The 15,742-nt window shown below is 36.0% G+C and overlaps 1 pseudogene; it reads right to left on the bottom strand.

Moving 5' to 3' along the window:
• Positions 1–575: 575 nt before the first annotated feature.
• Positions 576–645, bottom strand: LOC143685392 (U6 spliceosomal RNA; annotated as a pseudogene).
• Between the last annotated feature and the right edge of the window lie 15,097 nt (positions 646–15,742).

Genomic DNA, 15,742 nt, shown 5'->3' with positions numbered 1-15,742 from the left:
TGGGCTAGAAATTAGGAGGGTGGAAAATAGAGTGCAGAGGTCTTTGTGATATGAAGACCCTCCTAAATCAATTCTAAGCCAGTTACACATCTATCATGTGTGAACACTGATCTTGATGGTATATTTGGAAGACTTAAAGCATGGTAAATGTGGTAAAGCATGGACGGTGGACCCTCTTTTTGTCACCTCCTTCTTATGAGCTCTACTCATAGAGATATGTAAGGAAATCTGGTTACATATTCTACTACTGGGATGATTTTCTTAACCATCCCAACCCCTCACTTATACACTCTTCGTATCCATTAATTAATTACAGATTGATTCATAAATATTCATTGATTGCTTACTCGTGCCAGGTACTATTCTGGACTCTAGAAATACAGAAGTGACAATGTACTTGGACTCATTTTGCTTAAATTCTAAGGGAGGATAGATAATAATAAATAATAGTTACAATAATATTGCAATGCATAACATAATGTCAGGTAGACATTAGTGCCATGTAGAAAAAAAACAGTGAGGAAGTAGGGAACAATGGGTGCTCCTATTTTATTTATTTGTTTATTTATATTTAAAAAAATATGGAATGCTTCACAAATTTGCGTGTCATCCTTGCGCAGGGGCCATGCTAATCTTCTCTGTTAGACAGGGTGATCAAGGGAAGTCTTCTCTAGGGAGAAAACATTTGAGCAGAATCCTGAAATAAGAGGAGTGGACTATTGCATTATCAGTGAAATTAGCCTTTTAGGCAGAGAAGAGCAAGTCACAAGGGCCTTGAGTTGAAAGAATGTTTGGTGTGCTCAGAGGCAAGGAAGCCAGGGTGGTTGAAGCCTGAGAATGAAAGACAGAGCAGAAGCCAGAGATGAGGAAAAAGAAATATCGGGGAGGCAACAGCATATGAACTATCACAGGCCATGGATATTTTTTCCACCAAATAAAATGTTTATTGAGCAACCTCTAAGCACATCTGATTTCATATTTAAAGTCATGATCTTACAGCTAAAATCAAAGGGCACAGGATTGGTTAAGTTGATGGTTTACAAAAAACTGCAGGTTCTAATATAAAAGAGATTAAAGCAAAATGGAAATAATTGAAAGGAAGTTGGAGGCCTTCCCCATTTCATCTCTGATCAGCAATACCAAAGACTTTTCTGCACCGGGTTTATCAAAGTGTGACCCTCCATGAATCATCTATAGCAATTGTTAAAAATGCAGGCTCTTGGGGGAGGGTGGTGAGCTTGCTTGTTGTGTTGGCTGGAGAGAGAGGCCACCTCTGAGCAGCAAAAGAGGTTCTCTTGGGGGTGACTCTTAGGCCTAATTGTAAGTAGGCTTACCCTATCCTTTGTGGGTTAAGTTTCATATGAACAAACCCCAAGACTGAGGGCTCACCCTATTGCTTTGGTTGTCCTCACTGCTTGTGAGAATATCAAGAATTCTCCACTTGGGGAAGTCGGATTTTCTCCCTTTCTCGCCATTCCCTCAAGGGGACTTTGCAAATACTTTTTTACCTCCTGCTCCTCTGAGTTAGACTCTGGAAATATGTAAGGCCATGGGATTTTGCTCTAATTGTAATGGGAAGGCATTGAAGATTTGAACAAAGGATAATGGGATCTAAGTTGGCTTTATCAAGATTCATCTCTGGTTGCTGTGTGAGAGGCATTAGGGGGACACAGGGAAGCAAGAGGCCAATTGGGAGCTCTTGCCATGGTCCAAATAAGAGATGGTGGTGTCTTGGAATAGGATTGTCATGGTAGAAGTGGTAAAAACTTATGGGCTTTATGATACATTTTGAAGGTATAAGCAACTAGATTTGTTGATGAATTTGATGAGGAAATGGAGTAGGAGATTTAGGAGTTAAAGATGTTCTAATATTTTGGCTTCAGCAACATATGAATTAGAATGGTATTTACTAGAATGGGGAACCCTAAAAAACGTTCAGGTATGGGATAGAAAATAATCAAACCATGAGATACTCAATAGCTATCAAACCGGAGATGTCAAGTTGGACTTAAGAATCTATAGGTGAGGTAACATGTGGGGCTAGAGTTGTACATGTGGTCATAAAGATGATGTTTAAAGCATGGGCTGGATGAAATAAGGTAGATATTCAGTGTAGATGGAGAAGAGAGGAGGTTTAAGGACTGATTCTGGAGCAGCATACCAGCAATCAGGGACGGGAAAGAGGAAGAGGATGCAGCAAAAGAGGTAGAAAAAGGTGGCAAGTGATTTGGAAGGAAAACTAGGAGAATGTTATGTTCTTGAAGCCAAGTGGAGACAACACTTTGTGAAGAAAGGAAAAATGTTTAAAGCTCAGCTTTAAAGTAAGATGAGGACTGAGAACCACTCATTGAATTTGTCAATGTTGAGGCCACTGGGGAGCTTGAAGAAAGCAGTTGCCATAAAGTGGTTGTCCTACGCGTATTGTTAGCAAAAGATGATATGTAAATTGCTTTTTGAAGGGGATAGCCTTACTGGGCTTCAGGTAAAGATTGGCGCCTTAGTCCAAATAATTGCTTCTACATCAAGAGCTACTTGTTTAGTCTGTGGAAATATTTCGTTCCCTGTTTGTTTACTGTATTTAGATGGACTACAGATAAAATGAGTGTGTTTTTGCAGCTAGGATTTTTTCTTACATCATTTGCTTTAAACTTGATTCATGCACCCAAAGGATATGTTGAATGTGTGGCTGAAAAAGTAAACATTTCAAGCGAAACACCAATTCTGATTTTTTTTTTCCATACTGTTTTCTCATTTTAATGAGGCTTTTTCTTTGCCACCAAAGCCCCACTATTTTTTTAGGCTACTTTATAGTTTATATTGTGGTAACAAAGTAAACTTCATTTTGTATACTTTTATATGACTGAGATGGCTTTAATTTATATTATATCCATTCTTTTTTTTTTTTTATTAATTAAAAAAAGAATTAACAAAACAATTAGAAATCATTCCAATCTACATGTACAATCAGCAATTCTCAATAACATCACATAGTTGCATATTCATCATTTCTTAGTACATTTGCATCGATTCAGAAAAAGAAACAAAAAGACAACAGAATAAGAATTAAAACAATAATAGAAAGAAAAAAAACAAAAACAAAACAAAACAAAACAAAAAAACAAAAACAAAAAACCTATACCTCACATGCAGCTTCATTCAGTGTTTTAACATAATTGCATTACAATTGGGTAGTATTGTGCTGTCCATTTCTGAGTTTTTATATCCAGTCCCGTTGTACAGTCTGTATCCCTTCATCTCCAATTATCCCTTCTCTTTTTTTTTGGTTTTTTTAATTAACGGAAAAAAAGAAATTAACCCAACATTTAGAGATCATACCATTCTACACATGCAATCATTAATTCTTAACATCATCACATAGATGCATGATCATCATTTCTTAGTACATTTGCATTGGTTTAGAAGAACTAGCAACATAACCGAAAAAGATATAGAATGTTAATATAGAGAAAAAAATAAAAGTAATAATAGTAAAATCAAAACAAAACAACAATATATCCATTCTTTACTCTGAGAGTTGATTTAAAAATCATGAGAATGTAGGGATGTACTGATTGGCATCAAATCCATCCTCTGGTCTCTAGACGAACCACAATTAAGGAATTACAGAGAACTAATTATACATCCTAGCATTAAATATCTCCAGGAAAGGAGATTAAAAATGTACTAGGAAATTGCAATAGCTTTTCCTGAAACATCCAAGCTTTTTAAAATGAATCTTGTAATTCCAATTTCAACTCAACTGAGGCCACACTGAATGGTCAAAAACAGCTTCTTAATACCATTTGTATGTTCTATATATTTTTTCATAACCTTATTTTAGTCTGTATGTCACAAAGAAGGTGAGTTGTATTTTCTTTCTTTGTTCCTTCCTTTCTCTTTTACTAAAATAAGATAATCAGACAATGTGCTAATATTTTGAACATCAGCACCTTACTTACCTTCTGTTTCCTCATTTGCAGATTGGGTTGAGTGTCACATCATCTGGATTTTAGGAAGTCTGATTCAATTATTAGACTAATAAAACAATCTCAGATGTCAGCAGCCTCCTTATACTGGGAGAAAGACTCTGCTCTATTTGTTATTTGAAATCTCTGAGGAAGTTTAGATAATACACACCCATCTAACATCAAGAGAACCTGGTGTCAGAACAAAGCTTGATCTTTAATTTAACCAAATAAAAACCTCATTCTGATATTAGCTTTTCTCTCAGCAACTTCACGTTTATCACAACAGTGCCTCTGAGGAAACCTCAATGAAGCTCCCCAAAACAAAGAAGCTTATGACAATGGGCCGTTGTCTCAATGCAGTCTTTAAATGTTTTTAGTGAGTTATGAGATTATGAAATAATTTCTAAGATACCAGTATCTGGAAGGATGATCACTGATTTTGGACACATACATTTTCAAATCAGTGTTTCTAGTTTTGATTACAAATATATCCTAAAAGGTGTGGTGAATTTTTGCTATTTCCTTTCCTGTAGATGGCAATGTTGCACTTGAAAAATAAACAGACACATGCTTAAAGAAAGCCTATACTTCTTTGATGCAGCATTGTTTAATAACCAGTAAACAAGAGCTTTCATGCCAATTCAAAGTGCAGTGTTTAGAAAATATATGTTGGATGTGGAGTACATATAGAATAGACAAATATCTGTAAGACCCGGCATTTACATTCTCAATCGTATATGGTTTTAGAGAATGTTTTGTTGAACTGTGCTCTTTCCTTTTATGTGGCTTTACTGTTTTCTTCTAACAATGTTTTATTCCAGGTCTTATACTTAGAGTCATTTTATACTACAGAAAGGAAAAAAAATGAATAGTCCTTGCCCAAACCAACAGACTTTATTTTACCTACCCAATTCAGTAAACCAAGTGCTGGATAATAAACACTCCATCTGAATCCAGGGACCTCACTGCTTTCTCTTGTCCTGGGCTCTGAGAGGCACTGGGGACTGAGGTAGATGGGGAGATGTCCTCATGCAACTCATTCTGCTGATGTAATTTCAAAAGCAGCCAAGAGAGACCCAGCTGAGAAAGTTTTAGTGAAAATAAAAACCTGCAATAAAGCAGACATGCTCAATCACTTGCTTCAAATGGAAATGAAAAATTCAAATATGTGTAAACGTATACTGTAAAATGCCAGCAGGAAAATACAAACCAAAAAGATTCTCAGCTTTAGAAACCTTGTATCTTGCCCCGGGAGCTCCAGGTACCTCTTTCTCTATGACCATTGGCTGAAAGTCCATGAAACAAGAGAATTGAGTTCTTGTTCTGGCCCATTTCCTCTTTCACCATCCAATCCTTGGCACTATTTTTATTTACTCAGAATCCAAGTTTCTTGGCGAATTTAATCTAGACAAAGAAACAATTATAGGCTCTTTGGTAAGAATTGAAGAACTGAAATGAACTGAAAATGTGGAAAGACATTTTTTAAAAATGACTTACATTTTCGTTTATATCACCAATTGAATGGGATTGATCCTATGTAGGAATAGGGCACAGCCCAATCTTTTCTTTTTTTAAAAAATGTGCATTTTTAGCTATCAGACCTTGTGTATGTATGCTCTGGTTTTTTTCTTCTTTATGAATCCATCAATAACATGAGAGGTGGACCTGTCTAGAGCCCAGGCTTGAAGGCTAGCCAGCCCTGGGTGGCACCGGCTGTGCCCTCCCCAGCTTGTGGCTTAGTGAAAATCGTTTGATCACTCTGAACCTCAGTTTTCATCTTGAAAAGAGTGAAAATTTCTGGACCCATATCTTAGGAATAATGGTTCGTAATAAATATTCAGTAAATGATGGCTTTCATGTTTTTTTTTTCCTTCTGAGAAATGGGTTACTTTATCTCCTTTTCTCTGACTAAATGAAAAATTTCAGTGTTAACGGCTCAATAAATACTTGTAGAAATGAGTAGTTGAAAGAGTGACAATTGATTATTGCATAGAATTTGTTCAGTATCTTTCATATCAGAAAACCACCAGCTTCCCTAAGACAAAGGGTACCATGTCACAAAAGCTTGTGATCAGAGGGTAGGCAATGGTGGCTCAGTGGCAGAATTCTTGTCTGCCATGCCGGGAACCTGGGTTTGACTCCCTGAGCCTTCCCATGCCCCCCCCAAAAAGCTTGTGATTAGATCAATCAAATAAGAGGAAAAAAAGTAAAAGAAAGTCAAAATATTTTAATATCTATTATGGCATGCCATGTGGAGCCTTACAATTTTTTATATTGAAGAGAATTTTGTAATATCATTCATACTGAACTCTGAACATTTCATTTTGTGACTAGGGAACCCATTCTAGATTTTGCATAATGACCCAGTCTCAAAAGGAAAGTGTATAATTTATTTGTTTTTCTGTTTATAGTATGTGTATATAATGTTTTTGCTTTAAAGCAAAGACATCACTGGAGTTCTTTTTTATGTAGTATGTTTATAGAGCTTTACGAAACACATAGAAAACATTGCCAAAGAATCCCAAAGCTAAATGTTTGGGTTTAATAAGATTTCAGAAGAGGCAAATCTTTGTAAATTAGTTTTTACTATGAAGTGAAAGCCTCAGTTAATGATTACAAATAAGTCTAATCCTATAAAACTTGTGGCCCAACTGAGATGTCTGTGATTAAAAATTGGATTCCAGATACAAACTCCCTTTTTTTTTCCTGGGTTCAATGTATTTTGTGGAGCAGTCTGCAATAAAGGACAAGGCATTTGCATGACTTACTTTTCAGGCAAAAACAGAAGGCAGGGATTTTAATTTTTGAAATAAAATACCATTCTCTTCCAATAAAGAACATCTAGTGCCTCTGACATTGAGGGAATACCTACCAGACACTACGTATTGTGTTAAACAATACTATTATTAACATTCTTAACTCTAGTTTAAAGGGGAACAGGCTGCTGGAGAGGTTAAGTAACTGGTCTGTTGTCCAGCCACAGAGAGGTATGTGTGGGCTTTGAACCTAGGAATCCATCATATTCGTAGTCCAAAGCCTGGACTCTTCAATACTAGGTCACCCAATCTCTCCAGTGACCACCTTCCTTTCGATCTTTTTTCAAAACTCCAGAAGAGAGAGAAGCTTTTCAACAGGACTAGAATAAGTCTATTCTATTAGACTTATTAGAATAAGTCAACTATGTTTCTTAGTTTGGGGTATAAGGGCCCCAGAGATTTCACTCTGACGTAGGATGAACATGGCTCACTTCCTCAGTTATTCATTCTAGTTTAGATAATGGGGCAAACCAGTATTACCATATTAAAACATAGTATAAAATACAATTTTATAAATTGGTACACTAAAATATAAAGTTTTAAAGATATCTCATGCTTGCGGCATGCAATTATTTTCAGTATTTAAGTGTTATTGCAAAACACTTGTAATTAAAAGAAAATTCTCTCATCTTCTATTTCAATAGAAGCTTGAAGACTGAAAGTTCACATAGTTTGGCAATACTTCCTGGTGCTCTTTACAGTTTTCATTATTGAACTCTGCTTAAATTTTATACCCTCAGTTTTCATAGACAGCCTGATAACAGGAAACTTTCTATTGCATATTTTAAAAACTGCTGTCAAAGTTTTCATTCATTACTTTTACAAAGGGCCTTGTAAAAATTCATGACAAATTCCTCAAAGAGCTCAGAATGTCTCAAAGTGTTCACCGTCTACAAGCAGCTGAGAGATATGCAATCCGTTGTGCTGTCCTTTGATCCAGATTGCTAGAAAACCAGAGCTAAGGTTTGAAGTCACCATAGTTTTTCCACAGCCGACTTCATTTAAGTTTTCTCCTTAGTTCTCGTGCTATAGTTCTTTTAAAATCTTTTATCATGAGTTCATAGTTATGGGTTCATTCATATACTCTCAATCGACCCAAATCATTTAGGGAAATGAAAAGCATCTAAAGAAGTGAATAGGAAATACATATAGAAAGAAATATTTTAAAGTGTACGTTTGCTTTTCCAGTATCCATGTAAGTATAATTTTCTTAACAAATAAAAAATGTAATAATTTCAATGTATGCTTGACAACATCTTCTTTTTGAAGCCTGGATAGTATGGTTGTAAAATGACCTTCCACAAATCAGAGTTTAAAATAAAAAGTGAGCTCTTTCTTAAGATTTTGATTGACTTTTTTTGTTGCTGTTGGTGGTGATGCTGAATATTTGGACAGGATAAGCATTAACTGGAGATTTTAGTACTGAAAGAATGCGAAATTAGGAAAAGGGAAAGAGAGATTGAGTACTTTGTGTTCCTTACTGTTTATGAAGACCATGTCTCATTCAATTAAATGTTCTCTCTCTTAAGAAGAAAGAATCTATAACTCACAACTATCTTTCTACATGTTTTCCTTAATCAAAGTTTGTGTTTTCCAACTGATCTTATATAAGTATGACATTTTTATAATATCATGCAGACTTTTTCTATAACTAAATGTAAGATAGAGGTCAATTATTTCTATCTTTTAAACCAAATTTATATTCTGAATTCTTCATGATGCACAGAATACACAGTTATTATTTTCCATCTATTTATATGTATATTTATTTAGTTTGTTATTAAATCATACTTATTTTCCCAGAATTCTTAAAGATGGTGATTTCTCACCTGTTGCTCAATTGTATAAGTATACATTTTTGAGAAATCTTGTAAATATGCAAATTAAAATAATTCCAAAGGTGTAAGAGAAAGAAATTCTGGATGTATCATGGCATTGGGTGCATTTGAAGTTGGTTGATATTTATCTGTGCCATCACTGCTCCATGAAACTCTGTCTCATTTCATTAGCAGAACTATTTATCCGGAAAGTCAATAAAGAGTGCTGAGAGCATTTGTGAAATGACATTGACTTTTGCAGTCGCAAGAAATCTATCTCTCTAAACATGACTGTTGTTATGTCTGCATGTCTTCCAATAAGCATCTCTCCATCGAATAATTTCAATGCCAGTAAATAAAATGGAACATGAAAACCCCTTGTATCTATTCTTCCTTTCAGAACAAAAACTGACCTTGTCACATCTGTAGAAAGCTAATACACTTGGGAAAATTCAAAATAGCTCTTTTGGCTACAACTGTAGCTTTGGTTTACATTTCAGAAAATACTGCAAAAGAAATTTTACATCTTTATTTTTAAAATACACATTATATTAATAATTGCAGGAGCACGTGAATGAAGCAATCTTTTTCAATCAAACTCCTGTGCTTTTATAAGATGCCTATTTTGACTTTCATGACTTAGAACCATTTTTCTCTTCCTGGAGAGGGCATTATGTTTTTGCTAGATTGTGCTTTTCCCCCTCAGTTGTCTCTTCTCTCCTATGTGCCAAAAATGTCCTGAAAAGAGAAAATAGAGCACACGGATGTAATTTTCTCAGAATATATTTTCTAGAGCACTTTTGTCATATGTTTTTATTTTGTCACTGTTATCTATATTTAGAATATATTCTTTTATCTTTATTATATATTTATTCCTTTCACTACATTTGAAAACTGGGAATATTGTTTTCATTATTTTATAGAGAGAAGACGTGAAGTTGCAGGAACAAGTATTTAGATGTCTCCTATTACCTCAAAGTGCAGAACAAGGACAAATAGGCGAAAGCTTCAGGGAATCATTGTCTCATAATAAGAAAAGAGTTTGGACTTGGCTGCCTCTGCATTTCCATCCCCTGGGGGATGTCGTAAAGGGATTTCAAGTGTCATATTGGTGGTAGGAAACTTTCCACTCCTATGTCTAGATTCACATTCTAGTTTATTCCTTTTTTTTTCCCTATCATAGATGGATTCAGTTTTGCCATCTCTGGAAAGTTTACTTAGGATGACTTCCTTTCTGCCCCTCCCCAGTGATAAAGCTGTGTTCCAATAGTACCTTGTACATGCCTCTGTCACAACGCATTACTTCCCACTGTTGTTGTTAAATTAGTTGTTTGTATACACAGTTTGAGAGTAGTGAACATAACTTATTTCACTGTGAATCTTTAGTATCCCTCAGAGTACCTGGCAATAGCTAAGATGAATGAATGAATGAATGAGTGAAAATGTTTGGGCCTCTGTTAGACAGCAGGAGAGTGGTTACACTGGGTGGAGTAGTGAGAGGAACTGCTTTCAGGGGGCTGCAGGTGTCCTGTTTCTTAATCTGGAAGGAGGATATCCAAGTGCATTCAATTTGTGAAAAGGTTTTGAGTTATACAACTATGATTTGTGTACTTTTCTGTAGGTTTATTATACCTCATATAAAACTTAAAAATGGAATGAAGGTAAAATAAAAAGTCAAAAGTCACAATTTAACAATCAGTACCAAATTGATATTTTCAGTCTTGAATAGGAATTTCATAATTCCACCAAACGTTTCTTAAACATGCAGAATTTGGCTATGTTATATAGCCAATGTTTTCTGCACTTTTTGGCTTCTTGGTTTACATCTTATTGACTGATAAATAATGACATGCAAGCAGTATATGAAATCCATTGGGCAGAAGTGATAGAGTTTTCTTTTTCCCCAAAATAAATTAAATATAAAAGAGGTGATGTGTATCTTATTGGACTATCCAATAATTTCTGATCTTTTGACTCACCACTTTTTCAGGAAGCCTTCAAGCCACTAGTACTTTTTAGACCATGTTAATAAAATGGGTCAAATAGTGATAAGACAGACTGATTTGGACGTATTTGGAGGATGAGCATGTATAGGGTTTCTTTTTTAAAATAAGAAATTATTCCTAATTAAATAGAGAAAATACATATTCTTTTTTCACAAAAATGCCTTTCCGTGTTCTTATTTTAGGGAAAGGTAGCAACTAAGAAAATGAAGTTGCGAAAGCTCGACTACCTGAAGAGAAATTTATAACATTTGCACAAATAAAATGGCCATATATCTGTCTTTCCTCATTTGTCAGAATCCAAGGAATAAGTGCTTTCATTAGCTTATTTAGAAGGCAGATGTGAAATGAGGCAGGAAACACTAATATGAAAAAACTAGAAGCAATCTAGAATATTATGTTTTGACACCAACTTAGAATGGCTTCTAACTCTATGGTAGTTTGAACAGCAACTTCTGAGAAAGAGAAAGGGGAAAAAACAGGAAAAATTTAAAAGTGGTAATGTGAAAAATGATGATGCAATCTTTGCAATTTCGCTTGGCCTTTGAGATGTGCCGTATTGCATAGTTTATAACTTTGAAAGGTCATTTAACCAGAGCTAATTGCCTCTGCTAAATTGGTAGACAACAAGGTTTGCTCAAATGTTTGGGGCATTTTGGGCCTCAGAATTGAAACAAAGAATTTATACCTTCTTAGAACGACCTGATAGATAGAAATCATAAATGCTCCCAAGTCTAACACAGATAACACCAGGCAGATGAAGGTCTAACAATAAGAATTGTCAAGGGATGTTAGTTAGAAATGCCTAGTTTTAGAGTGGCTTGTGAAGAGAGAAAAAGAGCCAAAAATTATAATTATGAATTCAGATTTCTACCATAAGTATTATGTTTGAACATGTTTCCGCAAACAAATTCTCTTTGCAATTGAAGTTAAATCGTTTGAACTATTATGCTGATTACTATTGTTTCAACTACATGACCTTCAACTGGAAGGTACATGCTCAGTGCTGTCATTGGGTAGCAAGGCAGCAATTTATATAGTTGCCTATATGAAAGACAATTAAAATGCCTAATATGCATTAAATGTGTGTATCAGTATTTATAAAGAGCCAGAGTGATGACAATAAGGAATTTCTAAAATTAGTGCTTAGGAAAATGTGGATTGAATAGAGCTCATGTTCCATTATCTGTGATAATGAGGATTTGATACAATATGAAGATGAAATTCATGCTGCAGTCTATGGTTTTAGCCTCTTTACTAATACATTTTTACTATGGGCACTAACCAGTGACAGATGTGGTCGGGTTGTCTCCTTCTTTTTCGACTCTCTAATGAGCAATTAAATAGCCTGAAGCAGAATAATCAAAAGGTCTGGAAAATCCACATACCAGGTAATCAGTTTCTGAAAAATTGAGAGTTAATGGTACTTAACTCTGTTGTTTGTCAAGAATTCCCCAAGTATCTTTCTAAGAAAGGCTCTGCAAAAGGGACCACCCAATTCTCAATAGTGATCCCATCAAACCAGTCCTCAATTTACCAGCATCTTTTGTAATACCATTATGGAAGCATGGGAAAGGTACACAGTCATATACGTGTTGCTATTTGAGAGGACCTGCTGAGATTTTGATATTCCAGGCTTGTTTTCCTACTCAAGAATTACAGTTCTAATGGCTCCCCCACTATTAATGATTCTTTCTTTGAGAAGTAATCCTTAGATCTTCCCTTCTCTCTTCCTCCTTCCTTTTGTGCCTCCCCCCTTTCCATTTTCCTTTTTTTCTCTCCTTTCCTCTATACATATTCATTGAGTGTTTATTATTTGTCATACATTGTGCTTACCTGGGGACATATAAAGATAAATGAAGACAAAATCATTGATAGAATATGAAGCAAATATTGCAGTAACTCAAATCAATTCAATTCCGACTCTAACCAGAGTGAGGCCAGACTCCACAGGTTAAGAGCAATTCTCTGCAAAATTACTCTTCGGGTTGCAGCCACAAGTTCAGGTCCTCTGGGCCACCTGCTCCTCTGACAAACTGGCTACAAATTCGGGGGTTCCTACCCCCACCCCCCACCCCCTGGATTCTTTAATTCCTCAGAATGACTCTCAGAACTCACGGAAAATTCTGTGCTTAAAATAATACAATTAAGAAGAAACCAAAAGAAGAGGCATATGGAGGGAAGTATGGGAGGGTCTCGAATGCAAGCTTCCATATCTTCTCCTTTGGCGTCAGATTATGTCACCCTCCTGGTACATTAATGGATTTTATCTATCTCAGAAGCTCATTGGCACTATGAATATTCAGAGTTTATATGGGGTTTCATTACATAGGCAGGCTTGATGGACTCAATGTCCACATAGTTGAATTCAACCCTCAGCCCTCTTCCTCTCCCAGAGGTTGGGGAGGTGAGTTGATACAAGCCTCTGTGGTTGATGTGGGCTGATATGAATGAGTACAATGTGACTCAAAGCCCCAGAACCTTAATCACATGGTTGAACTTTTTGGTGTGGTCATGCGCCACCCAAAAGCTGCACATGTGGTTGACCCCACTCTGTAACTATCAAGTGTTGATCTGAACACACTATGAGGAACAAAAGACACGCCTAACACAGGAGATTCCAAATATTCACAGCTTGCTGCTCTAAGAACTGGGACAAAGACTAGCCAAGTTTTTCATTGTACTATACTGTCATATGGTGATTTCCTCTCCTTTCTCTCCTAGTTCTTACTGACCTTTTCCTGCGGCCTTATCTGACTATGTCTGAATTTATTCAGCTTATAAAGTACTTCAGCAATCTGGGTTATGGCCCATGCCCATTCAGTTGGGCCGTACTTTAACTAAAACAACAGATTCAAGAGATCCTATATACAATGGGTTCAGAGCCATAAGGATGCAGATTAATATTCTCTCTGTCTCTAGCGGAATGAATCAGAACATGTTCAGAGTATTTGGAGAGCACATAGGAAGGGCAGATTAGGAGTGGACCTGGGCAGCCATTCCAGACAAAGAAGAGAGAAAAAGCAAGAATAGATGCTGGAGAAATAGGGAAATCATAAACCGTCCAATGTTTCTGGAGTATAAAGTGCAAGGTATAGATGTAGTAAGAGATGACATGAAAAGAGAGGTAAGAGTCTTATAACTAATGCTAATGAAATTAGGACTTTTCTTATAGATTTTGGGACCCTTCTGAAGGATTTTTCAGTAGAGTCACCTTTACATTTCAGAATAGCACTCTGGCTGTATTGTGGAGAGCAAGATGACAAAAATGGGGGTTAGATTGTGTTAAGAAGCTAATACAATAGTGCAGGTTCTAAGATGCTCTGACATAGAGCTACAGGGATAGAGGTTTGGTAATGGCATTAAGGTGTATCAGGTAAATCGAGAGTCTTTGCTGAGGGACTGACTATGAAAATGAGAAAGGAAAGAGGAAAGGATAACATGCATGTTGCTCTGTGTATTCCAATGCCAACAGCTGAATTAAGATAAAAGAGGAGGCCAAACAGGACAACGTGGTGACTTGAAGTGTGGACATGCTGAATTCAAGTTGCCTTTAAGATGAATCAGTGAAAAAGTCTCGGAGAGAGGTAGTTTTCTGAGTCTGTAGTTGAAGGAGATATTTGTTCAGGAAACATACATTTACGAGTAGGTAGTGCTTATATTTCAGTTGGAACTGAAGTGGAAGTGGGAGATTGTGGTGAGAAGAGACATGAGCCCCGGAATTCCCCAAATATCAGTACTTAAAAGATGGGCAGAGGAAGATATACAAAAAGGGAAAAGAGAATAAGCAGATAACTCAGAAAAAGAATAAGTAGATATTAATTTATTTTGAAAAATCAAGAGAATTGAATGTTAAGGGAATGGGGAGTTTTCAGAGATAGACTTAGTGGGGTCAAGTACTGCAGAGAGTCCTGTTAGTCATTTTACAAGGGTCATTTGAGAAATGAGGCTTTTTCAAGGATCCTGAGAAAGTTGAACCCTGCCTTGTTACAACAATCCCAAGAAATTCTAGAGAAATAAAAATACAGGGCTGTATCTAACCCTGACAAAACATTTTATTTCTAGGTGGAGCACTGGTCTCAAACTGCGATGTGTAACTCTAATTGTGAGTTTGTCTACACTCAGAAGAGCCCTAAAGACTCTTTTCCTTAGACTAGGTAAGTCAAAGGCAGATTTTTTTTTTTTTTAACTTTAGAGGCTTACTTTAAATCTCATCATTCTTTGTTTTTTAACTTTGATGATGAAAAAAATGTGCATCCATGGAAAATGTGCATCCAGTTCAAGCAAAGAAGGGACAAATTTGAATACTTCTAAGGCCTACAACTTCCTAAAGCTTACTCCAAGTTTTCTGTAGGAAAGCACTTTATAAATTGGAGGTAATTCCAAGTAATCTTAACAAAAGTTTTTGAGTTGAAAACTCAAAAATAATTCAAATTGAATTCAATGTCTGTATAAGAGTCCAGGATCCACCATGACTTGTCATGATGTAAACTCTGTTCAAATAAACAAATGCCTTTGCCTCAGGCCCATGGAGATAGGAGTAGCAATATATTTCCAGTGGGAGAATTGCTGAAATATATCCATTGGGATTTAGAATTAAAAATCATTGCTGTTCATGGGGACAGTATTTTTGACAGAATGGAAGGGGTAGAAGCCAGATTGCAATGGTTGAGAAATGGGTAGAAGCCGAGAAAGTAGAGACAGAGAGTGTTGACCACATTTTTATGACTATTGGACAAGAAGTGGAATGATAGATTAGGAGTCTCTGGTGAAGGGTCATGTGTTGTAAGCAAGTAACGTACCTTTGTGGTTTTAAGCCTCTAATATTTAGAGGCTGTTTGTTACTATAGCATAATCCAGGCAATTGTGATATTAGGTAGCATATAAGTCATTCATGCCGAAGTATTGTTGAATTATCAGGTCCTATCTTGACATCAAGGCTAGCAATAAATGCAGCCCTAAACACAGTCTGTGTAAATGTGAAAATCTTGAGTTTTTAAGGTTCATCCAATGTTAATGGCATGCTAATTCAAAATTTTCATCAACATTATTTTTACTTAGTTTTTTAAAAATATATTGCGTTGGAGGATTGTAGGAAGATGGCAGAGTAGGAAAGCTCCAGGAACGAGTCCCTCCAC

This window comes from Tamandua tetradactyla, chromosome 5 (assembly GCF_023851605.1).
Source record: "Tamandua tetradactyla isolate mTamTet1 chromosome 5, mTamTet1.pri, whole genome shotgun sequence".
Taxonomy (NCBI): domain Eukaryota; kingdom Metazoa; phylum Chordata; class Mammalia; order Pilosa; family Myrmecophagidae; genus Tamandua; species Tamandua tetradactyla.
This window is presented reverse-complemented; position numbering and strand designations above follow the sequence as displayed.